This window comes from Chinchilla lanigera, unplaced genomic scaffold (genome assembly GCF_000276665.1).
Source record: "Chinchilla lanigera isolate Chin_1 unplaced genomic scaffold, ChiLan1.0 scaffold00105, whole genome shotgun sequence".
Classification (NCBI taxonomy): domain Eukaryota; kingdom Metazoa; phylum Chordata; class Mammalia; order Rodentia; family Chinchillidae; genus Chinchilla; species Chinchilla lanigera.
Genome location: NW_004955506.1, coordinates 3,227,552 through 3,254,734, shown reverse-complemented (window position 1 = coordinate 3,254,734; position 27,183 = coordinate 3,227,552). Strand labels below are relative to the sequence as shown.

Below are 27,183 nucleotides of genomic sequence, written 5' to 3'. Positions count from 1 at the left end.
GGCCCGCCGCCTACCTGAGCCCACACACTGTGCTCGCCACCTGTAGGTCAGAGTGGGAGCTCAGGAGAGTGCCTGGCTGCCAGTAAGGCTCTGTGTCACAGCTGTGGTGGCAAAGGCTGGCCTACGTGGCTGTGAAAAGAGGAATGATTTTTAAAGGGAAAAGAATCTTAAATGGTCCTTTCAGCCTTCGGCGCACATAATAGTAGTATCCACATTAATGAAAGGCCTGGCATGCTGGCTGGCTGAATAAGGGCTAATGCCACAGCCTGCATCTCACGTGGCGAGGCTCTATCACCAGTGTGGAAGCCAGACCACCACAGGGAGGTGGACAAGGCAGGGGAGGAGGTGGGGAAACAGGAAATGAAGTGCACTTCTAGGAATGACACGTCTCCCACTTGGGATCACATCACCCATTAGTCGGCGGGAGGCCACAGAGTGCTGGCATCTCATTTCTGCACAGACTAAGTTTCCTTGATAAAAATGGCCACAGTTTTCAAGAAGCTGAAATAATACCTGGAACAAATGAAGAAGAAGGACCACGGGGCCTTGCTCCTACTGGCCTGGCAGGAGAGCCGCCAGGTACAGGGATACAAGGGAGCCTTTCTGGGTCCAAAAGTCAAGCACAAGCCTATGACACACACAGGCACATACACATGGCACACATGGGACTCAAGCACTTACGCCTGCGATGTACATGAGTACACGTGTGAGTGTGTTCCTGCCTATGCATGTGTGTATGCACATACACGACTGTGCACCTACACCCACATCGTGCACGTATACAGCCTCCTTGCTTCCGAGCCCTAAGCATTCAGATCCATGGCTCTCATCACAGCCAAATGCTAAGAGGACAAAAAGCCCAGCAGATGTTCTACCTGGAATTTACCCCAACTCCCCACAGCATGAGCTCCAATTGTGAGGAGGCCCAAGGGTCTGACTCTAGCTCTGAGTATGTCAGACACTTGCACGGTCCATTCCAGAACCTTCTAACCCACACCCAAGGGGTTCCTGCCTTAAAGGCTTGGGAACGAGGCCTGGCTCAGCCATCTAAGTGAAGGTGACTGATTTATTCTGACCATCCTGACTCTTAATGACACAGCTCTCCTCCAAGCCTGCGCAGCTGTAATTGTCCATCAAGCAGGGAGGGCAGGCAGGGACCGTAAATCCTTCCTCCTGGCTCCGCAGAGCTCCACGCTGCCTGACCTCCGGCTGCCAGCCCCTCATCGCCCTCCCACCACCACCACGGGCTTTCAAGGAGCAGGAGGAAAGCAGTAGCAGGAAGGGGTGGCTGGAGGAGCAAATGAAGCAAGAGGTCAGAGAGGGTGCAGAAGGGGATGTATGGCCTGCATTCTGCTGCTCAGACTCCAAGGGGCTGCAGAGTGACACTGCTGCTAGAGCCTGAGTCATGGCCGCAGCTTCAAAGGGGGCACCGTTGCAGGGCCAGGCTCTGCACATCTCACCCTCTGGGTGCCACCAGGCAGGCAGACCTTGGGGGCCACAGCATTCCTTGGACTAATGTCCAAATGCACAGACAACCCTCCAAGAGAGGCCTGGAGCAGAAGGAATGGTACTAATTTTCCTTCCAGTCCTCACGGTCATCCTGGGCTCTGACTAGAGCCCAGGGACCTCTCTCAGGGCGTGTGTTTCCAACAGCCTGGGTCACACGGCCACAGCAGCAGCACGGAGCTAAGCAGCTCAGAGGCTCAGCCACCACCTCCAGGTTGGCCTCCTTCCCTGCAGCAGACTGGCTATTTTCTGTAAGTTTAGTATACATTAATGTTGCTCAAAGTGGCGGGCATTACAGTTATGACTACAATTACCTAAAGACTTCCTTTATAGCCTTCATTTGCCAGTGCTCATTACTTTCTGAAAAATTACCCTCGGGAACTGAAATTTTCCAAGACTAGTCTTGTGAGTTTTCCTCTTAGGATTTGGGCAAAACATATTTGGGAAGGGGGAGAAATTAGTGCTCCTAAAGTCAGTCTCCTTGGTGACTTCTGACAAGGGAAAAAAAAACAAGGAAGAAGGGGGCTGAGTCTTTAACATGCAAATGCCAATTCCATTATTTGGTTTTGTCTGTTCTAAGGAGACAGTCCTATTTTTACAGTGAGAGCTCAACCAGGGGAGACCTCTGCAACATTCCTTTGGTAGCTTAAGCACGGACAAATCAGGAAAGTAAATGCCAATTATTGGAATACTGTTGATGCACAAAAATAGCTGGACATGTATTGTCCAATGCAAGGGCAAACTTGTAGAAAGTCAGATGCTGGCAGATGCTGGCAGATGCTGGCAGAGCAACAGAATACTAGTTATGTGTGCATCCTTCTCCAGTGTCCTAGGAAGAGATCTGCTGTCGAGAAAGAAACGGGTACACACAGGAAGATCGCCTTTTATCATCCTATAACGCTGTCCCTAATCCCATAGCTGGAGCAGTATGAATCAGGAGAAGGGTAACAGGCTTCTCTCCTTCCTTCTTCTTGGCTTTCAGCTAAAGGTACAAAGCTGTCAATATATCAGACTCCTGCCCGACAAAGCTCACTATAATGCTGGCTGTCTGAGAGTGTTGATTATAATATTACACCACTGACAACAATAATTCTCACCTTAAGTTTCTCCAGCACTTCTCTTTTCTGCTAAGATTCCAAAATACTTGACTAATGTACCCTTGCAGAGCACTGCTCTGAGGCCCACAGCAAGCACTACCGGTTCCGTTACACGCTGCTTGAGGAAAGGCAGCCGGGAAGGGCGTGGATCCTGCGCCCACCCGAAGTCTACAGGAGCCTGAGCAGGAACCTCCTGGGCCCCGGTTTCCCCACTGCCTGTCCCTGCATTAGGCCCCTGAGCCATACTTAATGGCATCACATGAAGGAGGGAGAGTCAGTATTCCAGAGAAGCAGTGCGGGCTTTCTGTTCCCTCCTAATGGGTCTCGCAAAGCAGCGCTTCGGTGCTTTGTGCACTGAGCCCCAAGACCCAAAAGCATCTCCAAGCTGAAGGCAAGGTGGGATGGAGCTGCTCAGCCTGAGTGGGAAGGGCCGGCGCAGCCACGCACAGGCACAGAGGAGTCAGGAAGGCTGGCAGAAGGAGGGCCATAATGCTTGTTCCTCTCCATAGTGGAAAACCAGCAGGCATTGGCCTGGCCCACCCATCCTAACCCAAGACCGTGTCCCCTGCAAAGGCAAAGGCACTTGCTGCCATCCCCCTCTTGCTGCAGCTCTCTGACCCCCACTAGGAGTGGCAGCATGAAGGAGACTGTGGCCCCCTTAGGGACATGCCACAGACTGGAGCCCCCACCACACCCTACATACTCTGGCCAGGGTGATCTCTGCATCTAGAGACCCCCAGTCAGGACCTCATACCTTCCTGCTTGGCTACAGGGTGCTCCTGAGAACAAGAGGTGCTGGGTTCCTCCCTGGAGACCTTCCAGGTCCCCAAGTTCATGAGGTCCCCTTGCTCCCCCACCTTGCCTGCAGGGAAGTGCAGTAGTCTCCTACAGGGACAGTGGTCCCTATCCTGGCCCAGCAACCTCCCCTGGAGCCATTTTAAATGACATCATCTACTTGCAGCTATGAAACAGTTCAGAACCACTTCCTCAGGCCTGACCCTCGCCTAGCGGTAGCCACAGGCTCACTCCTCTGACAGGCAGCTACACCAAGGAAGGGTCACTGTCCCTACCACACCAGGCACCTGGCTGTAGAGAGCACAGCTGCTCCATGCCTATGCCTGTGATGCAGGCTCTGTGTCCCAGCCGAGCAAAGGGAGGTCTCAGCACCTGCCCTCGGTGACAGATTTGGGAGGTCTGTGTCCCCTCTCAACCCCATGCCACAGGCAATCCTGCCACTCCCAAGTCTGGCCCCATGTTAGCCCTGTCCAGGCTAGCAAAGGCGGCCCAGTCTACTCATGGCGCTGACAGGTAGAGTGTCCATCCTCAAGGGGCTCAGAAACCTCAGGAAACGTAATTAATGCTCAGCCTTGTTCAGAAGCTGTGTTCCATCTGAATGTGCATGTAAACACGGCTGTCCTGGGCTGAGTGGGAGAGACAGTGTTTCTTAAGAGCTATCAGTGGAGAGGCACAGGGAGGGCTGAGCCGTACAATCTCAGGGAAACTGCCCTTGACAGTCCTCCCAGAGCTAACCGGGTGACACATCACAGGGTTGGGCTGGTGCCTCATGGAGGCCATCAAGAGCCTATCCATGGCCACCCAGCCAAAGCAACATTCAGATTCTCCGTGTATCTCTAGGACAGAAAAACAATGGGCACGCAGGGACACAAAGGTGCAGGCAGCAAGCGCAAATATTAAAAAGTCATTTTAATACCTCTGTGCTGGAAACAGCCTCAGGCACTCAGGGGCGGGGTTTTAGAAGAGGATGGAGCCATGGCTTTGCTACAGCTGACCTACTGGTGGGAGGTGGGGTGTGGGTCACTGTGGGTGTGACCTGTGTCCCTTTACTCTGCCATGAGGTGAGCAGCTTTTCCTCCGCTGTGTCCCCCGGTGATGCCATCCTGCCTTGGAGCCAGCTGACCAGGGAATGAAAATGTCAGCCAAAATAAACCTCTCCTCCTTATGCTTTGGGTGTCAGGTGTGTTGGCCCAGTGATAAGGATAGTGACTGAAATAGGTCAGAAGGGGAAGAAGTCAGCACCAGATACTTTGATGTCATGGTGCCCAGCAGCTGTCATTACGGACCCCAGAGCTTCGCCCCGCACCCAATCCTCAGGACAAAGCTCCAGGAATAACTGGTTTTCTATCTAGACCATTAGAGAAACATTTCCTTCGCATTCAGTGAGGGTTTTGAACTATTAAAATTTTGTGATAAATTATTTCTAAATGTGCCTAGGTGTGTACACCTCTTTAAACTTTCTCTACATTGAATCCACCCTTTTAATACAAGCACGCTTTATGTCTTTTAGCTTCGACAGACGGTTTTATATAAAAAGCCTTCATTACTGAGAACAGCCTGCTTCTCTGTGTTCTCATTATCTTTGCCTACAAGAAAACTCTTCTGCCACATAAGGCCCTGCCCAGGAGCCGTCATTTGCCTGGGGAACTTTGGGGAGGAGGAGCAGGAGAAGCACCTAGACTCTAGAAGGCCAGTGTTCCCACCATCCTTCCTCCACCTCACTTGACGTCACAGACGAGGAAACACTGGAAAGCAGGACTACAGCTCTTGTGTTCTGTCTGTTCACAACTAGATATGTGATTATGACCTAGGCTTGTGCAGTCCACAGCCTCCACAACTGTATCAGTGGCCCTACATGAAAGAATTTGATTTAGGGGGTCTGGTTCGCTTTCTGTTTGCTTACTTATTTTGGTAGAGGGAAAGTCTGAAGCAAGACAAGATGCCTCTGGCAAGTGCAAGGTCGTGAGTTCGGTTCCCGGTACCGGAGAAAAACCAAAAAAAAAAAAAAAAAGACAAGATGCCTGGGGGAAATAAAGGCATAGGAGAGTCACCTCTCGTTGGTACATGAGGTACACCTTATGTTCTCAACCATCACCATCCAGAGGGATGAAACTGTGCAGAGTCTGCTGGTAGCAGGTGCCTGGGTCCAGGCAGTTTCAGCAGCTGAAACAGAACTGGCTTTTAAAAGGGCTAAAATCGATAAACCTGACCATCAGCCTCCTCCCCAGGCTCCCAGGCACCACCCCACACCACCAGAAGGGTGACCCAGCCCCTGAGCAAGTAGCAGGTGTCCTGGGTTAGGGTTGGGTTTGCATGGAGCCCTGAACAGCAGCAGGGAGGGAGGAGGCGGCCAGGCACCATGCAGCTCTCCTGGAATCGTGGGAGAACCCTCTTGGCACAGCCCCTGAGCGAAGTGATAAGTGGGTAAAGTTCTGCTAAAAATATCCACCTTCCCTTCCCTCCTTCTCTTCTGGGACTATGTTCCAGCCTTCGATAATTGAACCTTAAAAGAAAACCTGCAATCATCTGTACCTCTCTGCTCTTCATCCTCAGAGGAAAGTGTAGATCCTGAAGACCCCAGCACGGGGTGACAAAAGTCACAAACCCCCTCTTGGCCAGGGTCATCAGCAAGAGCCGGCCCCTGGCCACACAGGGATGGAGATGAGGGGTGAAGTAATGTTTTGTTTTTACTTCCAAAGACCTCCCCGCTAGAGCCCACAGCTTGTTCCCCTGCCGGTGGGACCCTCCACACGCAGCCTACCTCCCTTGTGTTTGGCTGTCTCCCTCTGACTCTTTGATAGTGAGGCTTCCTTTGCCAATGTTTCAGGCAAAAAGAGCTGGCTGGGTGCAGCAGCAATAGGAAAGAGGAGGGCAGGGAAGGTCCCTCAGAGCTTGCCCACTGAGACCTAGAGAAGTGGGGGAGCAGTTGTCACACAGCATGCAGCCTGGCTCACATGGGCAGGCAAAGGTCCAAGGCCCAGAGAGGATGCCCAACTCTTCTTTGCTACTGGAGGACAGAGACAGTTACATCTCAGCCTCTGTAGCTGTGGTGGTCAATATGGTCTCAAGCGACCCATTCTGCAGCGCAGCACATCTTCCAATCTCTAAGTCTCCGCTAAGGTCCACAGTCCTTCCCAAAGCCACAAGCACCTGGGCGCGCCCTCACAGAGACATCCTGGCTCCTGCAGGAGAGGTGCTCAGTCCTGCCCCTTCCCTCCAGACTCCCGCACCACTTTGCAAAGTGCAAATTTACAGTCTGTGAGCTTGCCCGGGGCTGCCAGACGAAACACTTTCAAATAAAGTAACAGATTTTATACTCTTTATTATCTGAAGTCACCTTCTAAGGCATGTTTTGGTGTCAGCTTAAGCGTTGGAGAAACTGTAATAGCACACTAATTTACTAAGTGTGCTGCACCAGAAAGGTGTATCAACCACATCAGTATAGGCCGCAAGGATTTTTTGTTTTTTGCGTTTTTTTTTTTTCCCAGTCCTAGGAATTGAACCCAGGGCCTTTGCACTGAGCGACATCCTTAGCCTTTTCTATTTTTTTTTTATTTTGAGACCGGGTCTCAGTAGGTCACTAAGTTGCCCAGATTGGGCTCAAATTTGCAATCCTCATGCCTAAGCCTCCCAAACTACTAGGATCACAGGCAGGCTCAGGAGGCGTTTCTTTAAGGAAGGATACTTGTCCTCCCTCTGTGGATCCCCAACACAGAGCAGGCCCAAATGCAGGGAAATTACTCCATTCTTACCACCATCTATGTGATAATCAAGGGCTATCTAGTCCCACAGGTACTACAACGCAGGATCACACAAATACACAGAAGAAAGAGGGGGAAAGAGAGAGACACTAAGAGAAGGAGGTGGAACCAGAATAATACAAATAAAAAAGAAAGCACAATGGCTCTGAGAGCAACCAACTTCAGAGAGTCCACAGAAAATAAGATACTTCGGCCACCTGAATGTTCCATGAAGCTGCGAAAATATAAAGGAGTAGAGAGGAACTGCAGCTAATCAAAAAGATGTAGGTGCGAATGGGATGCGTCCAGTTCATGCCTGGGCCAGAAGCACGACCTGCTGCAAGTGAGGATTTGGGGAGAGACGGGCTCCCTGGGAGAAGCATCTGCGTGGAAGGCGGAAAGTTTCAAGATGGTTTTTCCCCTTCACTTGTTTAAAAATAAAAAATTCCTCACCGCATGTCAGCTGTGTGTCAGGTTCCATTTGTCTTTATAACAGAGTATCGAGCAGGAGTGAGGAAATAAATAAATACAGAGAGACAACCAACCAAAGATTGCAGGCACACGGATGGGCTGGAGGAGGTGAGCTCCACGCCACAGTCACTGAAATACATTTCAATTTCACATGCAGCATGGTCGCTCTGTGCCCACAGACACGTTCTCCTCCCCTGGATGCCCCCGCCACCCCCCAGAACCTCTGGGTGAGATTCAAGCACCATTGTGCATGCTGTCCCTTCTAATCCCACAAGCATGACTCAGACAGTGCTCTGCACTGGGGCGGGCGCGGGAAGGTGGGGGCTAAATCAACCAAGATCCTGCACTTAGGAGCAAGGTACCTGCAACTTCTACACTCAGAGCAAAGGGGCCTTGGGCAAGAGTGATGCTAGGCTGGGGGAGGGAAGGCAAAGAAGGCTGCAGGGGAGAGGCAACACCAGGCTGAACTGGCGTGGCCAAGGTCAAGATCAGAACTGGGAATGCCATTTTCTCTGACCACTCTCAGGCTTCGTTCATCCCTAGATACCAAGAGCTTCATTTCTCTCTCCATTTCGTCTAATTCAGGGTTGCGAAGTGGCAGGAGCGGGACAGAAGGCTCGCTCCCTCAATAGGACCCAGGAGACCTCTCGCTGTAATTACCTTTTTGCTGGCCCTGGACTGCCTAGCTCTGGATGCGCCTCCAGAGTCCTGCCCTTCCCCCATCAGAGCAAAGGCTTAGGTCTGCGGCGCGCGCCCCTGGCCCTGTCCTTGGTGCTGGCCGGCTGCGCACCGCGTGGCAGGACCATCTTCTTCCAGCCCAGCGTTCGGTCCCTGCAGAAGGGCAGTGAATACACCCGCCCCGTTGCCGCTCTGCCCTAGGTCATCGGACAGAGCTTTAGCACCGAGGGCGCAGCAGCGTCAGGGCCCGAGCCTAAGGGGACTCTCGCGGACTCCAGGTTTCTGCTGAGGCCACTGAGGCCGTGGGTGGACGCAGGTCTTTCCCGACCCCGGGCCCCTAGGGAAGGTGGACCAGAGCAGTCGTCAACGTTGTTTCTATGGCGAGGGGTGGGGAGGGATGCTGTTAAAAACGGAGAACTCAAGCCAGAAAACCCTGGAGGCTCCAGCGCAAACAGCCCATGCGCCACTAGCAAGCCCTCTCCTGGCATGCAGTTGCCTACCCAGCTGGGCTGTCTCAGCCTTTTTGCCTCTGCTCCTTAATCTCTGGGGTTCCTCACCTCGCCCACCCCCTCACCCTCCCAGGGAAAGCTCAGCATTCCCAGAATCTCCCAGCTGGGAAATGAGGGGTTAAACGCTGCTTCCAGGAGTGCGCGGTGAGCCCGGCGCCCACGCAGGGAGGCCTCCAGTCCCCGGAGAGGGCGGGGGCGGCAGCCTCCGTTCTCCCTTCGAAGGCACCCGCCGAAGGGAGCTCCTGGCCCGCAGGGCGGGGACGAGGGAGAGGGGGGGGTAGGCGGCCCTCAGAAGGCGCCCCTCCACCCCCAGGCCTCCCCAGCCCCCACCTGCCAGCACCCAGCGGCCTCCTCGCGCTGCCAACCCCCAGCTCTCATCAGCCCGCGCCTTCTCTACAACTTTCTCCCCCTCTCCCTTCACAATTTTCGCTCACCTGGAGGGTCTGGTTTTAATTAGTGTAATATCCCCGTTAACAACGTAGCCTAATTAAGACATCCGCCCCGAGTCCGCGATTCACACTTAATGAGCACGCTCTGCCGCAATGTTTATACTTTTTTTTTCATTATTTTTTGCAGACTAGTAAAACCAAAGCCGGCTTCAGGCTAAAAGACCTTATTACAGGAGACACCCCCCACTCCATTAGCCCCGTACCTGCTCGGCGCTAAGTGCCCTGGGCTCCCGGGTGCGAGCCTAGGGCGTCCCCAGCCAAGTTGGCCTTATAGGCAGAAAATTAACGACCTGGCGCGCGCAAGAGAATCAACTTCACCTCCAGCTGCCAGAGGAAGGGACTCTCCAGGGGACGGATCCCTCCGCTCAGCCTCGGCCTGCACCGCCGCGGGTCTCGTGCCCTGTGACCAGCGGCCCCGCGGGAGTCCTTTTAAAAGTGACCATTAAATAAGAGTCCCTCCCGAAAGCGGGAGCAGAAGAGGGGCAGCTCGGGCATCCAGGAGTTTCACCCCACCTCGCTGGGCCCCCGCCCCCGCCGGCGGACTCCGGAAATGTCCCACCCCCACTCCACGTGAGACCCTGGATCCCCGGGCCCTTTAGAACGCTGGTCGCCGCGTCTCAGTCGCGCACAGACTGGGTGCACTGCGGGGCCACGCGCCAAGGGAGACTCCGCGCAGCGGTGTAAGGTGTGAGGCTGCGACCCAGAGCCCCAAAACGACTGCCGGCCTCGCTCGCCTTGAGACACCGCAGGAGACCGCTGTCCCAAGGGCGAGCCCTGCCGCTTTCCGAGACATCAGGGCAGAAAGTTTGGGCCAGGGATGTGCCAGGTCCCCTGGCGTGGCTTCCTGGCCGGGCTGCACCGGCACGGGGGCGGGGGGGGAAGCTCGGAGAAGGCAGCCCAGGCTAGCGCCGGAGCCTGGCTCAGCCACTCCCCAGTCTCCCCCGCAGCCGCCGCCGCCCCCTGGAGGGCCCTGCGGGAGACCGCCCCCGCCGCTCTGCCCCCGCGCACTCCGCGGCGCCGCGGCCCTGGTCCTCCTTGGGGACCTGGGGACCCCGCTCCTTCTCACAGCTCCTTAGGGTCATCCACCTTTTCAGAGACTCTCCTAAAGGAGGACCCCCTGTCAGCACTCCCTCGGGCCTGCGTACAGCCTGGGCCGCCTCCCCAGAAGCGACCTGCGGGGCCGGGATCTCCGTGAACCTCGGTCTCCCCCGCCGGGGAGTTCCCCGAGCCGGGCATTGTGCCGCCGCCGCTGCCGGCATGGTCACGCCGCGCGCGGGACTCCCCGGCGTCTCCATAGAGCCTGACCCCGGGCCTTTCCATTCACAAAATCGCCTCCTGGTCCCCTGCGGGCACAAGCGCCCAGATCTCAGCCCCCGAGGAAATTGGAAAATCCCGCGCCGGGACCCCTGACCCCAAGGGCACCACCCCTCCCAACGCGACCTCTGGTCGGACCGAGTCCCGGGTCCCCGGCCGAGCTCTGCCGCCCCGCTCCCTCGCCAGCCCCGCCTCCCGCTGTGGGGTCCTGAGCGCCCCTCCCCGGGCCGTGCCCCCACCCCCAGCTCGCGCGTCGCGATGGTGATGACTCCACAGGGCGAGGCGCCCAACAGGGTCGGGCTACTCACAGGCTCTACGTTCCCCGCGGCAGGTGACGGGGCACCGGCGGCCATGCCCCGGCTTCATCCCGGCCGCACCGGCGAGCCGGCGGCGAGGGGCGCGCGAGGCCGGGCTGGGGCGGCGGCTGCGGCGTCTCCAACGACCACGCGAGCTGCCGGGGGCCGCGCTGCGCCGCTGTCCGGGGAGGCTCCGCGCTGCCGCCGCCTCTCCTCTCCGCTCCTCTCTCTCCGCTCCTCTCCTTTCCGCTCCTCCTCTCCTCTCCTCTCTCTCGCGCTTGACTCTCCCCTTCTCTCTCTCTCTCTCTCTCTCTCTCTCTCTCTCTCTCTCTCTCTCTCTCCCCTCGCTCTCTCTCGTTCCTCTGGCTGGCTCGGCTGGAGCGAGAAGGCGGCTCAGCAAGCGCAGCTTGTGCTCAGGGAGGGGGCTCAGGCGCTGGGGTGAGGGGAGGGCCTCGGGCGGGTGGAGTGGGGCTGCACTCCGGCGGCCCGAAGTCAGCCCAATGGAGCAGGGGCGTAAAGTGACGGGCAACACGCACAGGGCCCCTCCAGAGCCCAGTGCTGCCCTGGTCCCCTTAATGCCCAGGGTCCCACCTCTCCTCCCTGCCCCCACTCAGATGGATCTTGGGGCAGGCCAGTCCAGGCAACCCTTAACAGTACCCCTCTACACACCTGCCTATCTCTGGGACCCTCCCAGGGCCCCCCCCAAGGGACTTGGTCACAGAGCAAGAAGGATGGATATACCCTCCAAGCCAGTGTTCGTAGCCTCCTCTTTCACTATCCACATTAATAGTGTCCTCCTGACCCTTAGAATGGAGTGACCAGGCCCACTCCGAGATCTAGCCACAGAGTTGCCCAGATTGGCCAACCCCACCACCCTCAGCATTTCCACCAGGTCAGCTCAGGATTTACCTAAAATCAGGAAAGCAGGGACATCCTGTCCCAACCCAGGGTAAGGGTCCCTCTATGGGGTCTCTGGACTTGGGGTGGAGAGCAGGGACTGGGAAGTAGACTGGAGATCCTCTGGGCTGGCAGGATGAAACCAAGGAGGGGCAGTGAGCTCGGGCCTTGGCATTCAGCACCAGGGGTTGACAAGAGGCCCGGACATCCCAAACAAGTTTGGGAAGGCTCCAGACACTGGGCAGCATCCCCCGAGGAAATTTCCCATCTCAAAACAAATGAAAAACCTGCTCCCGGGTGGCCTTGACTCCTGCATGCTGCTTCTGGAGCAATCAGAAGCCTCCTTGCATCTGACTGCATTACTCTATGGTGTGAAGCAAAAAGAGAATCTGGGGTTTAGTGGGAACCCTAAACTGGGAGATTCTGAGTCCTGAAGGGAGGGGCGTGTGGTACTGTGCTGGGCCTCCAGGCTACTGGCTGCCTTCCCTGCAGAGTGAGGAGAGGCAATGCCCAAGACAAGTGGCTGCTGCCCACTCAGGAGTTTAATGCTTTTAATTTCTGGCCCTTCGGCCTATCTGGACCATTGATCTGTCATGGCCGGTGGGAATCATGCTCTACAATTCCAAGTCAGCTGCTTGGCTCTGCAACTAAACACCGGATAAATGCCTTGTCTTTGAGGGAGGCAACTGCTTGGTTGAGTGAACTTTCCCCAGCCCTGGATTTGAAATGGCACATCCCTACTCAAAGACCTAATTGGCTCTCTCTGTCCTCTGCTGTCAGATGGCCCAGGCTTCCAGGGCCTATAGCTAGTGGTTGGGCCCACCCACGCCCCGTCACTCACCCGTCCGCCTATGGCAGGCCTTTTGCTTCTGTGCTGCAGTGCCCCTGTCCCCATCGTCCATGCTCTTCCTGCCTGAGAGTCCTTTCTCTCTGTCCAGGTCTCCTTGCTCTCCAGAACTTTCTCCCAGAAGCCTCCCAGATAGAGAGGTCTCCAGCTACCCACACAGTTGCATGTGTGAGGAACTGGCAGGGCACATGTACCTGGTACAGCTGCAAGCAGGTGCAAGAGCAGAGAACTATGACTTGCAGGTCCCTGTCATCACTCCTCCAGGTCATTCTGGAAATGCTTGGAAGTCAACACCATGCTGAACCCATCCCATCCCAGAGCTGAGCATGGAGTCAGTCCATGCAGACAGCCAGATGGGAACTGAAGTTAGCACCTGCAACAAAGCAGCTGAGGCTCCTGCCTACCGGGGTGTCCTTTGGGGACAGGCCCCAACAGGGCTTGTCCTTCAGGCCCAGCTACTGTCCACAGGGATCTGCTCAGAGGAGGGCACCAAAGCCAGTCTGTGCATCCCCACAGTGGGCCCAACCGGGGAGCCATCCTGTGGGGGCACCACCTCCAAGAATGTTTAAAACCTCTAATTTGGAAACTTTATTTTTAAAGAAATGAGTATGTGGGGCGGAACTGGGAACAGTCCTTTGCAGTAACGTTTAGAAAAGAAACAAAGGGAGGTTCGCTCAGGCTGACAACTGAGCACACAGACCGCTTTGCTCTGTGAAAACCTCACTGAAACTACAAAAACAGATTTTTTTAAAGGTAAAGATCCCCACAAATTGGAGAGCAGAAGAAAAGGCAACAATAACCAGCCACAGGTTGCGGGAAAGCCAAGGCTGGATGGTACAGCCCATGCCAGTGACCAAAAAAACCCTCGAAGCCTCAAAATCAGCAGGCCAGGTACCTGTGGAAGAGGAACCAGATGAATATAGAGGACTAGATGGCCCTAGAGGCTTTTTCTGGGGAGCCAAAGCCAGGAGAGAAGGGTACCGTGGCAGAGAGCCTTCTCCCTGCCCTACAGCACCGACGCTCTGACCTTCACCCTCCCACCCAGCAGCCAGAAGAGTTCCGCCTGGAAAAAACTGACCAGCACTGAGGGGAAAACTTAAAAAGACAGCTTTGCCATTTCTCAGCCAAGACCCCAGTCATCTCTCCAGTGGGGAGCTCTAGGCACAACCTCATCCAGCCCTGAGGTGCCATCCCTTGAGGCTCACTTGAGCCCTTCAGATGACCCTTAAGAGAAAACCCAACAAAACAGCCACTAAGATGGGAACAGATCGGGGAGAACTTTGAAGAAATACACTTAGGCAAGAAGGAGAAAATATCAGAAATAGCCATATTTAATATCCTCGAAGAGATCAGAGGAGATATTGCATCCCAGAACCAAGAGCAGGATGCTATTTTAAGGAGAACATTTAGAGAACAAAAAGGGCTGGGAAATTAAAAGCATGAGAGCCGAAAAAAAAAAAAAAAAACCCTCAACAGACTGGTTGGAAGATAAAAGTAAGTGAATGTCCCAGAAGGCACAGCAAAAAGACAAAGAGGAAAAAATAAGAAAGAAAGGAGGAAAAATTAGATGCCACATTCATGAAATTCAGCATCTACACAAAAGAATCCTCCAGAGAGAGAGAGAGACAGAGAGAGAGAGAGACAGGGAGAGAGAGAGAGAGAATCACAAATTATTTAATTCAAGAAATGTTCCCAGAAATGAGAATGAGGTTTTTGTTTTTGTTTTTGTTTTTGTTTTTTGGTTTTTCTCCGGTACCAGGAACCAAACTCATGACCTTGCGCTTGCCAGGCAGGCGCTTTGCCACTGAGCGAAATCCCCAGCCCCTGAGTTTTCAAATTCTACACACAGTGGGTGGAAATTGACCCACATCAAGGGACACTATTACAGAAAACAAAGAAAGTCCCCTCTGGTTTCCACGTATCATGAAAAAGAGCAGAGATGACAGTAATTCCTGAATTTTCAACAGCAGTAGCAGGGCAAGCTGACAAACAACAGAGCATGCCTTCAGAATGCCAACACATAGTGATGTCTGGCCTGGAACCTTTTACTTAACCAAAATCACAATTAAAAGTGAATTAAAATAAAGACATTTGAATAGGCAAGGAGTCCAAAATGTTATTTCCTGTGTGCCGTCTTCCAGCTACTGCAGGATGTGCTCCAACAAAATGAAGAAGGAGAACATGAAAGAGAGGGCGACAAAAGAGAGAAAACACTGGCTTCACAAGGAAAACAAGAGGGACAGGTGTGCAGGACAGAGAGAAGGGACGGCAGGAAGGCAGTTGTGCACTAGCCAAGGGGCCATCATCCAAATGAAAGCATGGAAGCCACACGGCCAGCTGTCCAGTATACAGACACGTTGAGGGCTGTCATCACTGAAATGCCTTCAACACCGTATGAACCTAGCCTAGCTTCTTCTCTGTATTCAGCCCATGCTGAGATGCAGTTTCCCACTCCTCTCTCTACAGCACAACTGGTATAAGCTAGATACTCGTTTCAGCCCTCGGAATTATCCTACCTTGACCTACTCTTAGAAAGGGGAAGGAGGTCCCTGTCATTGGAAACAAAAAGGCAGGTCAGCTACTTACCCCACCACCCAGACGGACACCCCAGCTGAGGTCTCCTTCCCTCAGGCCTCCTCCTGCCCTACTTACTCCCAAAGGGGCTCTTCAAAACTGCTAGGCAACTGAGGCCCAAGACTTTTCCCTTTGTCTACTCCCAGGCAGGAAGGACACTGTAGGACAGTTTCTGCCTCCATCACCACGCACATTTACTCTTATGGAAGTGGACGAGAATATAAAAATAGGATCTCCAGCAATACAATGTTTGAGGAAAACGAGATATAAGGGGGCTTATTTCCTATCGCCAGGTTTTGATGTTAAGATAAGCAGTACCACAGTCTACAGAGTTTATGTTATACCTGGTACCAGGTTGCTTCCATCGGTTTATTTTATTTTATTTTATTTTATTTTATTTTATTTTATTTCATTTCATTTCATTTCATTTCATTTCATTTCATTTCATTTTTGCAGTGCTGAGGATTAAATATGGGACCTTCTCACTGAGCTGTCTCCCCAAGCCTGTTTTGTTTTGTTTTGCTTTGTTTTGTTTTGTTTTTGAGCCAGGGTCTTGCTAAATTACTAATTTCCCCAGCCTGAGCTCCAATTTGTGATCTGCCTGCCTCAGCCTCCAAGAATGCTGGGATTACAAGCATGCACCACTATACTAGGCTCCGTTGGTCTTTTAATCCAACAGAGTGAATTATGTTTGCCTAATGTGGCCTAGACCTCCTAGTCACTCACTCATACCCACGTGCACAGACACACAGACACACACAGATTTCTATTCCTGCCCCCTAGTCCAGGCTTGCTGACATCATCACACACTCAGGTGTCTCCTCTGTGCTGCAGTCTGGGCACTGTAGGACCCATGGAGACCTGTCCTGATGGCTCTCACTTGAGCAGGGCCCAGGTGACCTGATGGAATGGATTCCTGAAGTACCCCCCTTACTTTCTACTCAGAAGCTTCTACCCCACAGTGCTCGTGGCATCCTGTGTCCCTCTGGGTTCCATGGAATACACAGTAGGCCGCCTTGGAGCTGAGGCTACCGAGTGCTTCCTCTGGCAACAACATCACGAGGCCTGGGCTGCCAGGCAGGAGCCTTGGTTACTTGGCAGCCACAGAGATCGAGAGGCGCTCCCCTCCCTACACGCAGCCTCCTTAGCCTTGGGGTGGCAGCTTTGGGCTCCAGCAACCTTCCCCAAGTAGCCTGTTGCCTGCGCCTTCTCCAGGCAGAACACAGTTTGGCCAGGGGGCAACCACCTGGCATTTGGGGCTTCCTTTCCACCCTGCTGTGTTTGCTGTCTTCCTGCTTCCTTTTCCTGGTCTCTTCCCATGTCCTGAATCCTCCCAGCCTGGCCTCTTTCCTTTCTCCTGCCCTTTCAGGACGTTCTAAGTCCCCAGGCCACCTTCCCTACCCTGTCCCCCAGCAGAGATGCCAGGCTGGGGGGGACCAGGAACAGCCCCACCACCAAGCAGCCCAGCCTGTGCTCTCTCAGTGCCCATGGGCAAGGTGACCCTGTTACCAGCTTCCTCTCTAAGACCCTTTCTGTAGCCTCCTCCATGGCCCTCTGGGGCTCTTCTGTCCTGAGAGCGGTTCAGGTTCCTCCATCTGTCTCTTCCTGCTTCTCCCTGCACAACAGCTTCCCAGACTCAAGCGCCAGGCCTCCTTCTGCTTCTGCTTCCTCCTCCTCCTCCTCTTCTTCCTTCTCGGTGATATCATCTGCTCCTATGGTTTCACAGTCAAAGAATTCATCACAACTGAGAGCAACTTCAAAGTCATTTTGTGTGGCCTCTAACATGACAGATGAGGAGAAAGAGGCCCAGGGTATGGAGGACTTGCCAGACACTGCAGCCATGGCACCTGCCCTTGGACACTGCCTTGGTCACTTGGCATGTAGGGGAGCAGGCAGTGCATCTGCAAGATTATATGCATCCTTATTTTACTTAAGAAAGTATGAACCAGGCATGGTGGTACACATCTGTAATCCCAGCACTCTGAGAGGCTGAGGCAAGAGGATAACAAGTTTGAGCCCATCTTGGACAAGTTAGAGTTAGTGAGAACCTGTCTCAAAATAAAACGAATATATAAAGGGCTGGGGGTGCAGCTAAGTGTGAAGGCCCTAGGTTCAGTTCCTAGTACTGAAAAACAAAAGTGTGTGGTTCCATATCAGTGCCAGTTGCTCTCCATTCCAACACTGTCTTCTAGAGAGAAGGGTGGACCACTTGCACGTCATTGGGTCCCTCCCCACACCTGGATGGGAAATGTTGGTGAGGGATTCCCATGTCCATGCCACGTTTGTGCCACTTGTTGACACAGCTGCTTCTGGAGAGCAGAGATGGCCTGGCCAACCTGGGAAGGAATGGATGAGTGAGGGTTCCTGAGGCACCATTCAAGTTTGATAACTGACACTCCCTCGGGAGACCAGAGCTCCCGGGACAGGATCCACAGCCTCCTCAGGAGTCGCCACATTCCTCCACAGCCTCTTAGATCTGTTTATTCCAAGTGCAACATGCACCACGTCTTTGAGATCGGCCTGTGCTTGCACAATAGTGCCCACCCAGAAAACAAATTAAAAACAGGAAAACTCCATCCAAGCCATGGGTCTGCAGTGGTGGCCGGGTGGTGTCGGATTGCTAGGCAACCCCAGGCAATTCTGGGGGAAGAAAGTCTGCACAGAGCCAGCTCCACGGACTCAGAGCTCCTGGCCCTTTTGTGCAAATGTGCTTGGCCACATCTGAGCAGTAGTCATGAGAGGAAGGAGATGCAGGCTGCATCCGCTGGCAGAATGCACATCCTTTGGACAAATGGATTTTCCGGAAGATGGAGAAGAGTGGGGTGCCACGTGATAAGAAACATCTGGAAACACACTGGAAAATCAGTCTGATTTCTCTGTTTCCCAAGGTCCAGGTGTTTAGAATTGTGCAGGCAAAACGTCTGAATTTTAATGGGTTCTTTCCCCGGTTCCCGCATCACCTTCAGCAAGAAGCAAATGTAAACTAGGTTCAGAAGCCTGGAGAGAGACAAGGAGGAGGAGGAGAAATGAAAGAGACCCTGGGGGAGGATGCAGGGAAATGGAGCCGGAAGATAATGAGGGCCTACGTCTGGCTCTGCGCTCCCAGGAGTGAGACAGAGGCAAGAAATGCACATGCGTCGTCCTTACAGCTCCAGCCAGGCCCTAATCTCATTAAAACGTCCATGGATATTAAAATATTGACGATGAACATCAAATACCTTTAAAAGAAAAAGACGGGGGACACGGCATCATGAAAAAAACAGCAAGAATTTCCCATTTGATTTTAAGTTCTGCAGAACTGAGAGGGTAAAACCTACAGAGCTTGCACTAACAAGGTATAGACACTGCCTGGGGCAGGGGCAGAAGAACAGATCAGGGTCCTGTGGTAAAACTGGTGGCTTAACCCCAGTGTTCTGGGAGGCTGAGGCAGAGGGATCCCAAGTTCTAGCCCAGCTTTGGCAATTTAGTGAGTTCGCATTACCCTGTCTCAAAATTTTAAGGGTTGAGGATGTAGCTCAGTGCAAAGGCTCTGAGTTCAACCCCCAGTACCACAAAGCAAAGAAACAAAACCCCGCAAGGCATTTCCTTGAATTTCTGGAGTCCAGAAGTCAAAACAAAGGCGTCAGCAGAGCCAGGCTTCTTGCAAAGGCTATGAGGGAGAATCCATCCCCTGTTTCTCTCCTAAGCTCCCAGTCCCTTGGCTTCCCCCTTGGCCTGAGTCTTCACATGGCCTCTATGCCTGCATACACTTCCCCAAATAAGGACACCAGCCACTGGATTTAGGGCCCACCCTACCCTGTGTGACTTCGTCTTTACCCGCTAGGCTTACCCGAATCTTATTTCCAAATAAGGCCACATTCTGAGGTTCCAGTGGACATGAATTGGGGTGCATCACTACAAGCATTTTGTTAATGGACACAGACAAGTTCCAGGATGGGCAGGCCTGGTGACCATCTGATCTTGCTCATCATCCTCAACAGACAGGGCATTGCCCAGGATCTGCTCTGGCGGAAGACATCCACCACCTCCTGTGACAGCCACTGTGGGACCTGCATAGTTGGAAAGTGTACTTCCCCACGGTGACCGACCTGGTTTTGGCTTCTGGAATGATGCAGGAATAAGGAAGACGGTGACCATGGCTCCTTCTTGCATCATCAGGCCTCATGAACTCAGACACACACGTACACCTATCCACCCAGCCTCATCTCCAGCTGCTGTTCCACACCATTCCTGGGCACACCTGTCCAGAGTAGGGAGCGGGGGCTCTTCACCAACTCCTGGGAAGTTTAATCCTGGAGTTTCTGTCTTTTGCTTAGGTTCTGCCATCCAACCTATCAACATGTCTTGCGGCTGAGTCACTCCTGCGTTGAAACCATAGTGAAGAGCTTGACCTAAGCCCTGACTTGAGCAGGGCAGTACTGACCCTGCGTGCCAGAGACACCAAGCAGGTGGCCACTGCAAACCTTCTCTTGTTTTAAGCTGCCAGGTATGCAGCTGTGAGGGCAGCCTTAGAAAACATCATATGCCGCTTTCACACGACGTGAGATACCTCCACCTTCCAGACCGTGGCTTCCCCCAAAGAGAGCAGAGACACTTCTGTTTCCCTGGTGACCTCGACAGGTCACCAAGTCCAGGTCAACTGTAGACATATCTGGTTAGCAAAGACTGGACCTCACAGACAACCCCAGCTGTGAGAGAGGTTGGGAGAGCGAGCACCCTGCTCTTCCAGCTCCTATAAGGAAGGAGCTCTGTGTCACACCAAGACACATCCTTGGAGCCCCCCAGGTGGCCAGAGCAGCCAGAAGTGGAGCACTGTATTGGGGAATTGGACCCTTGGCCATGCCTGCCAGGAAAGTCTGCCTAAATCAGGATCTGACCTGAGAGCTAATTTGTCCTAGTATCTGGTATTATCTCAGTCTTTATGTTTTCTGTCTCCTTTCCAGGTTTCCACATAACCTGCATTGTTCCAGGCTCACTGTGTTTCAGGTCATCTGGGAAGGGAAGGCCTATGGCCTGCAGCTCACAGGGAGCCCCCTACTGGGAAGCATTCCTATCCTGAGAAGCATCCATGTGGTTGCATATAGCAGTAGTGTGTTCCTTTTTCATTGCCAAGCAATACTCCATTTGAGATGTGTTATACTTTGCATATCTATAGTTGGTGTACATTTGAGTTATTTCCAGTTTAGAACTCTTACGTATCAGTCTGCAATGAACATTCATATGGACATGTGTCTTTACTTTTTTAATGTATGAATTGAGCAGAGACAGGCATTGAGCCTCCTCTTGCCCATCCCTTACCCATTCAACCTCCCAAACACACCTGGGGCCATTGTACTATAGGAAGACAGGGGCTTTGGTGGGGAGTAAGAAGCTATTTACACTTTTGTGGTTGCTCCAGGAGAAAGGTCTGTTAATGAATAGTTTGTGGAACATAGCTCATTGACATGACCAGAACAAGAGTGACAATCTTATGCCTTCATAGTTTGGGTAAGAGTAAAAGAGTCCAGTAAGTCGGGGGGTAAAAGGACCACTGCCAGAGAAAAGAAACTTCCCTTCAGGAACTAGCCTCTTCTAACAGGCTACACACACCTATCCCAGCATGGCCAAGAGACACTTCCCTTCCAGTGCACACTGCATATTAGTAAATAATAGGAAGATGGCCTTCCTCCCCAGCCAGGGCTGGACACCCAATGTCCTTGCCTTGCTTTGGCCAACAAGCCTAGTAAGCTTCTGCCCTTTCTGCCAGGGAATGAGTAGGTTCCCAACGACCCTGAGGTGTTTAATATTAAGATCAACATCAACAGTATAGACTAGGAACATCTCATTTGCAATGAGTGTGTTCCTAACTCCTGTATCCAGGCTCTTTTCTTGTGTACTAGCAGAACCCCCAATAGTAAGCTTGACACTTCATTGCCCCAGATCATACACAGCTTCCCTTGCAGCTAGGTTATGATCACGTGATTGTGCTTGATCAATAGCATGGAAAAGAAAGCCACATTTACAGGCCCAGCTTATGTCTGCATGGAAGGGCACCCCACGGTTTCTCCCCCAGAGGCTTGGAACACAGGGAATCATGAGTCATCTTGGACTAAACATGTGAGGGCAATGCTCTAAGAGTGGGGAACACTGAGAGGGAAGGACCAAGGCTTCCAGGAGACCTTCTAGGGGTTGGCCACCTGCCTCTGGACAGCCACTCTAGAGAAAATTCGTTTCTAACCCACAGAACACCCCACTCTTAGAGTTCGCCATGCATTGGCCACATTTATATCCTCACCAAAATGATTTTTCCATCTGGATGAAGCTTGGAGGTGATCTGAGTAGATGTTGCTTTTTACATCTCATCAAGTGTCACATGAAGACAAAGACAAAGTCCCACACCACCTTCATGGACAACTTTGCCATTTACCCCCATGAAGGCAGCACTCATTTGGCATCTCCTTCATTCACTGATTCAAGGAATCACATGTGCAAGCTGATCTACCCTGCCCTTACCCACCGGAGGTGGTGTGGAGAGGCAGATGGGGAAGCAGCTCGCTGACCATGCCACATGGCAAGTGCTCTAAGAAAAACACAAGGAAACACTCCACCCACGGAGGAGCCCTGCCATCGTCTATCAATATTTTCCTACACAGTCCCACACATTAACACGGCCATCGTCTCCTCCAACGCCATCTTTAAATACCAAAGACGGGCACATATGCTGAAAGGGACCACAGCAGGCAGGGACTTGAAGAGGCAACTCACAAAAGAAGACTTCAAAATGACCCCACTGCAGGAAAAATGTAGCATCTCACCAGTCACCAAAGCAATGCAAATCAAAACAAAAACATACTTCCGCATCTTCCCCCCTCCACCTCATCCTTTGCCAGCTTTTGAAAATGCTGATTACCCTCCGTGTGTCTGGGTTGCTGGGAAATGACCTCTCCCACACGTGCCGGTGGGATTCGAAGTTACCCTCTTCTTTCTGGAGGGCAGACTGGTACGCGGATCAAAAGCTTTCGAAATGTGTTTAACCTTTCACTCATCAATTCCACTTGTAGGAATTTACCCTAAGGAGAATCTCAGGAACACATGCGAAGATTTATCTTGAAAGATTAATGTACTAGAATATTTGCAACATTGCTTATAACATCAAAAGATTGAAAACAAACTAAACCATCCAACTCTAGGGTACTTGCTAAATAATTTGTGCACTCATTAAAACTCCTATCGTAGAATACTGAGTACCATAGCAAGGGGTTTACAAAGCACCAAATGAACAGGTTGATGAAGCCAAATGCACTGACATCCCAAATATACCCACAGGCCTCTCAACAAGGCCAGAAGGACATGCTCCCAGGGCTGGCAGCCACTGCCTCTGTGCCAGGGGACAACGGATGATCTGGTGTTTTCTTTTTTGAATTTTATTGCATATTCTACATTTATTACTTTGGCTCTGAGTTGCATTTAAAGTCAGGAAAAACACGAGTAAGTTTTTAAAAATTTGATCAGAAATATTGCAGAGGCAATTTATTCCCCCATATCCCAAGGGAAGGAAGAGAGGGTGGAATAGAAGTCAGTTCCCAGCAAAGGTGGGGATCTATCCAGAAGGGTTTACCATGCTCAGGAACAAGGGCGGGTCCTCGGACCTTCAACTGGGAAGCCCACAGAACAAGTGCTGTAGAGAGGTCAGCAGAGCAGAGAGTCCCTCCTGTGTGGACTGGATACAGCACTAATTATGCAAATAAATCACTGCCCAGTCGGGGACACTCCTTGTTGTTGCTGTGGTCTTTGTTTGTCACTCAGTGGCCAAAGTCAAACCATGCTGCCAAGGAAAGACCAAGAAACAGCTTTGTTCATTCTAGAAGGAAATGCTCATGTTGCCTGATCTGACCTCTTGACTGCTCCTTTTCAGATTATGGTTTAAATTATTTTGCTGGTCTCACTCAGTACGGAGATTTCCTGACACCTCGGGGACAAATGGACACTGTGGGAACAATTCTCATCTTCCATCCGACTCTTCGAGGAGCCCCCAGCCAGTGATCATTATTTGAACCCAAGTTCTGGACATTTCACCATTACTAAATAAGTATTTTTAAAGGTTATGAATTAGGAGACAATTAGTCAGTGGTATTTATTGGTGCTTCTTATGAGCTAGGCACCAAATGGATATTTTCTCATTTAACTCTCAGAATAATATCACTGGGTCAGCCTTCTTGTCCTCAGGTTACAGGTAAGGAAACTAAGTGTCTGAGATAAGCAATGCACAGGGTTTCCCCAGGGAAAGAGGCCAAGAAGAGCACAGGACAGAGGCCACGATCTTCTAACTGCACAGACAGGGGTCTCTGCTATTGCTGATAGGGGGCTCCTGCATTCAAATTTACCTGGGAGACTATAAAAAGTGGATGTCTAGACAGCAGCCTGCATCAGGTACGGCTGACCCTCCAGGATGGGGCTCTGAGGTCAGGACATGAAGCCTCCCCAGGGATACCAGTATGCAGCTTAGCTGGGAATCACTTCATTTGTGGAGAAGGAACTCTCGGGTCTTTGAGTCACCTCATGCATCCTGGACTTTTTAAGAAACAGTACAAAGTCTGTGGATCTAAAGAGTGCTAGAGCATTCCCTTGGGCAGTAAGGAGACCCTGGGAAGAAAACCAGTTGTCCTTAAGTCATGTGTGGATGGAGCCAACTTTGGAGGTGGCCGAAGATCCAGACCTGAACTTACAAGCTGAAGTTGGACTCCAGGAGGGTGCATCATCCCTCAGTGCTCCTACCTGCCCTTCTGAGACCGGGATCTTCCATCCCAGGGAGGCCAGGTATGGGTGCTCAGTACCAGTCTAGGGGGGAAGAGGGAGGGACCAAAAGACCAAGGGAACCAAGGAGCTTCATCTCATTACAGCAGTTCCTAAGTGTCACTGCACATGTCTGGTCATGTCTGTGACCAGACCAGGGAGCCATTTTACAAACAGCAGGGATGCCAGCCCATCAAAAGGCTGCACCAGGTTCCCAGAGCCTCAGGCAGGAGTTAATAAGATGAATACTGAATGGGGATTTGTTTTCATGGCTCTAGTGACAGGTCATGGATAGGTTGCCCCCTCTCCTCCCACAAGAGGAAGAATGTCAGCTCACTAGGGTCCCATGACTTCCACTTACAAACTGTTCTTGTGTGGTACCCATCAGACCTCCTGGGTATTCACTGCCTCACCTCTCAAGAATGCATGGACAGACTTCAGAGCTCTATGTCCCTGCACTCCTTCCCCAGGGCCCTGGACACCCGGCAGCTGACACACTGGGCACTTGTGGGGGAACTGTCCACCCCACACACCACCAGCACACAGCCTCCTTCCCTACAAACACAGCATTTCAGAAACAGAGAGACAACTCTATTGGGAGAACAAGAGCTAATTAAATTTACTGGGATCACTGAAGAGGAAATTATTTAATATTCTGAACAGAATTTAATATTTGAAAGCATGAACGGCCTTGATTCGTCATAGAGGGGTTCTCCACCACCCGAGGGTCACATCCAGCAGGATCCACATGTCAATCCAGGTGAGGGGATGGGTGGCAAGGAGGGCTGGGTGTTCCTGGAACCACAGGACAGTGATGGAGAAGCTTGGCCTGGGTAGGAGGCTGAGTTCCCCTGGAATGCCTGATAGTCTTCCTCTGAGTCCCAGGGTGGTTGGTGTCTCTACAGCGAATGGAAGGTAATTCCCTGTGGGGCCTCTGACCTCTGCCTGCATTCTTTGCTGCTATCTGTCACCCAGAGCCATGGCTGACCAAATGTGCATCTGAATGAGACCAGAGGACCAATGCCTTCCTTGGAGTGCATGAGTCTAAACAGGCCTGGTTCCCAGGCAGAAACAGAAGAGAAATGAGGTATTTCTGCCAAGAGCTGAGATGTCAAGTTAGGATCCAGTAGGGAGCTCCCCTCCAAAATGGTCCCTGCAGGAGCTGCCATGACCATACTTGATACCTGGTGCTATTCACAGGTCATCAGAGCGAAGCCTCCAGAGTCTGGAGCTTGAGTTCCCCAGATGCTCTGGAAAGCAACAAGCACAGCTCACAAGAGACCAGTAAGATGTGGTGCCTGGAGCCCCTGCTGACAGAGCAGCCTCCTCAGAGATCCCCAGGGGCCCACACCACAGTCACATCAGCACTGTAGCCGGGCCACCATCACACAGAGATGTTCTGGGGTCATGGAACTGCGTGTGATACCACAAGAGGAACAGCTACAGAAAGAACCAGTATCCACTGTGAGGAGGGCACAGCTGGGTTGCCATCAACGCTGGAAACTTAGGCTCAGCCAACCAAAACATGATCTGTGCAGAGACCCTCAGGTCCTTAGGAAGGGAGAAGAACAGGGTATCTAGCTTGGCTCATTCTCTGGTGAAGGGAAGATGATGTCCCAATGGGAGCCAGGTGAAAACAAGGTATGCTTTAAAATGGTAATTAAAGGCTAAGAAGGCGGAAGCCATGTAGGTTCCCCTGACTCTGGGCATCTGTTCTGGGGATGGGATAGTGATGGGTAGCCTGGAACCCAGAAGATGGAACCTGTCCTGTGCCACTGCTGAGCAGAAAAGACTGGGGCCCCTCTCCTTGTCCCTACTCCCTGACCATGCCAGTTCATCTTAACTGTCAACTTGAATGAGAGAATCCAGGAGAGGTGAATAGATCATAAGGGAAATATACTCCTACATGGGTTAATCCACAGATGTTTACAGCTAAATGTTCTATGAGGAAGTGGGGCCCAGATGGAGGAGGTGGGTCACTGGGACCTGACTGTGGAGGGTGTGTCTCTCTTGAAAACTCTTTCCCTGTGCTCTGCTTCCTGGATGCCATGAAGTGAGTAACTTTGCTCCACCACACACTTCTGCCATGGTGTTCTGCTTTGGAATCATCCAGCCATGGACTGAACCTTGTGAAAAGGTAAGTCATTAAATCTCTCCTCCCTTAAATTGTAGGTGACAAGTATTTTGTCCCAGTGATGAAAAGCTAATGTACCTCCCATTCCATCTCAGGGAACTCAAAAGCCTTCCACCCCACTGTTTAACACAGGCTCAATACATATCCAAAGTGGGCTCCCTGGGCCTCCTGCCAGGGGCAGCATTTAGCCCTTGAGTCCTGCTCAGTCCTCAGGGCTGCCCCAAGACCCCAGAATTCCCTATTGCCCTTCAACAGGTTTGCAAAGCTCCTATATTCAGCTCTTGTGTTCACCACAGGGAACAGATGCAGGAGGCACAGTCATCCTTTGGGAACCTCCAGGGCCACCAACTAGCTCTACCTGAAGTCCAAGGTGGGTATGGCTGCTAGGGGAGGTTATCTGGGTTCAATCAGACCCACAGACTTCTAAGCCTCCTGCCTACCTATTACAGTTTGTGTCCTTGAACTTTACTTCTATTTCCTCAACTATAAGTTTTTCACAGACATCAACAATCCCTAAGGCTTCTCCTGGCTCTAAAATTGTCTGCTGCTGTGATTCAGGGCTTAGCTGTGAGGTATGACTGAGTCAGGCCCAGAGGTTGGAGGGCCAGAGCAGATGGGGAAGGCTTCTGCTCTCAGGGCCCAGCCTTCATGTTCAGCCTTAGCACAAGGGACCATTTGTTTGAGAGCACGATGTGGCAACCTGACCTGTCTCTCCTAGAAACCCTGGAGCCTGGTTCCTGGGGGCTTCCCAGCAGGTGCACCCACGTTTGCTCCTACACCTGCCCCCAGCTAATTCCTGGATGCAGTGCAGGAGACTGAGGGAGACTGAGAAAGTCACTGTCACCAGGAAGTGATATGATGGATAATTTTGAAGTCTTAGAGTGCAGAATTGTTGAACATTACATAACATCTAGAAGCCTGAAAAGGAAAAAATTTTTTGACTAATAAATAAGCCCTTCAATACAAGGGAGGGAAATATATATATATATATATACCATAAACAAAGTTAGTAAAAGAGAGATTTGTATCACATAGAACAAATGATGAGTTTCCTTCACAACAAAAAGTTCTGGAAAATTAGTAAGTCAAAAAAAAAAAAAAAAA

At 52.0% G+C, this 27,183-nt stretch overlaps 1 protein-coding gene across 6 annotated transcripts in view; it reads right to left on the bottom strand.

The window, feature by feature from the left end:
- Rbfox3 (RNA binding protein, fox-1 homolog (C. elegans) 3) overlaps nucleotides 1-11,098 on the bottom strand; it is a 403,153-nt gene extending 392,055 nt beyond the window's left edge. For 5 of the 6 annotated variants that reach the window (XM_005407339.2, XM_013506116.1, XM_005407340.2 and 2 more), the window contains exon 1: nucleotides 10,868-11,098. The gene's annotated coding sequence lies outside the window, so the exon portion shown is untranslated. Of the gene's footprint in view, nucleotides 1-9,448; nucleotides 9,713-10,867 lie in introns of those variants that run through there. The other variant, XM_013506117.1, reaches the window with a different exon arrangement.
- Nucleotides 11,099-27,183: the final 16,085 nt, after the last annotated feature.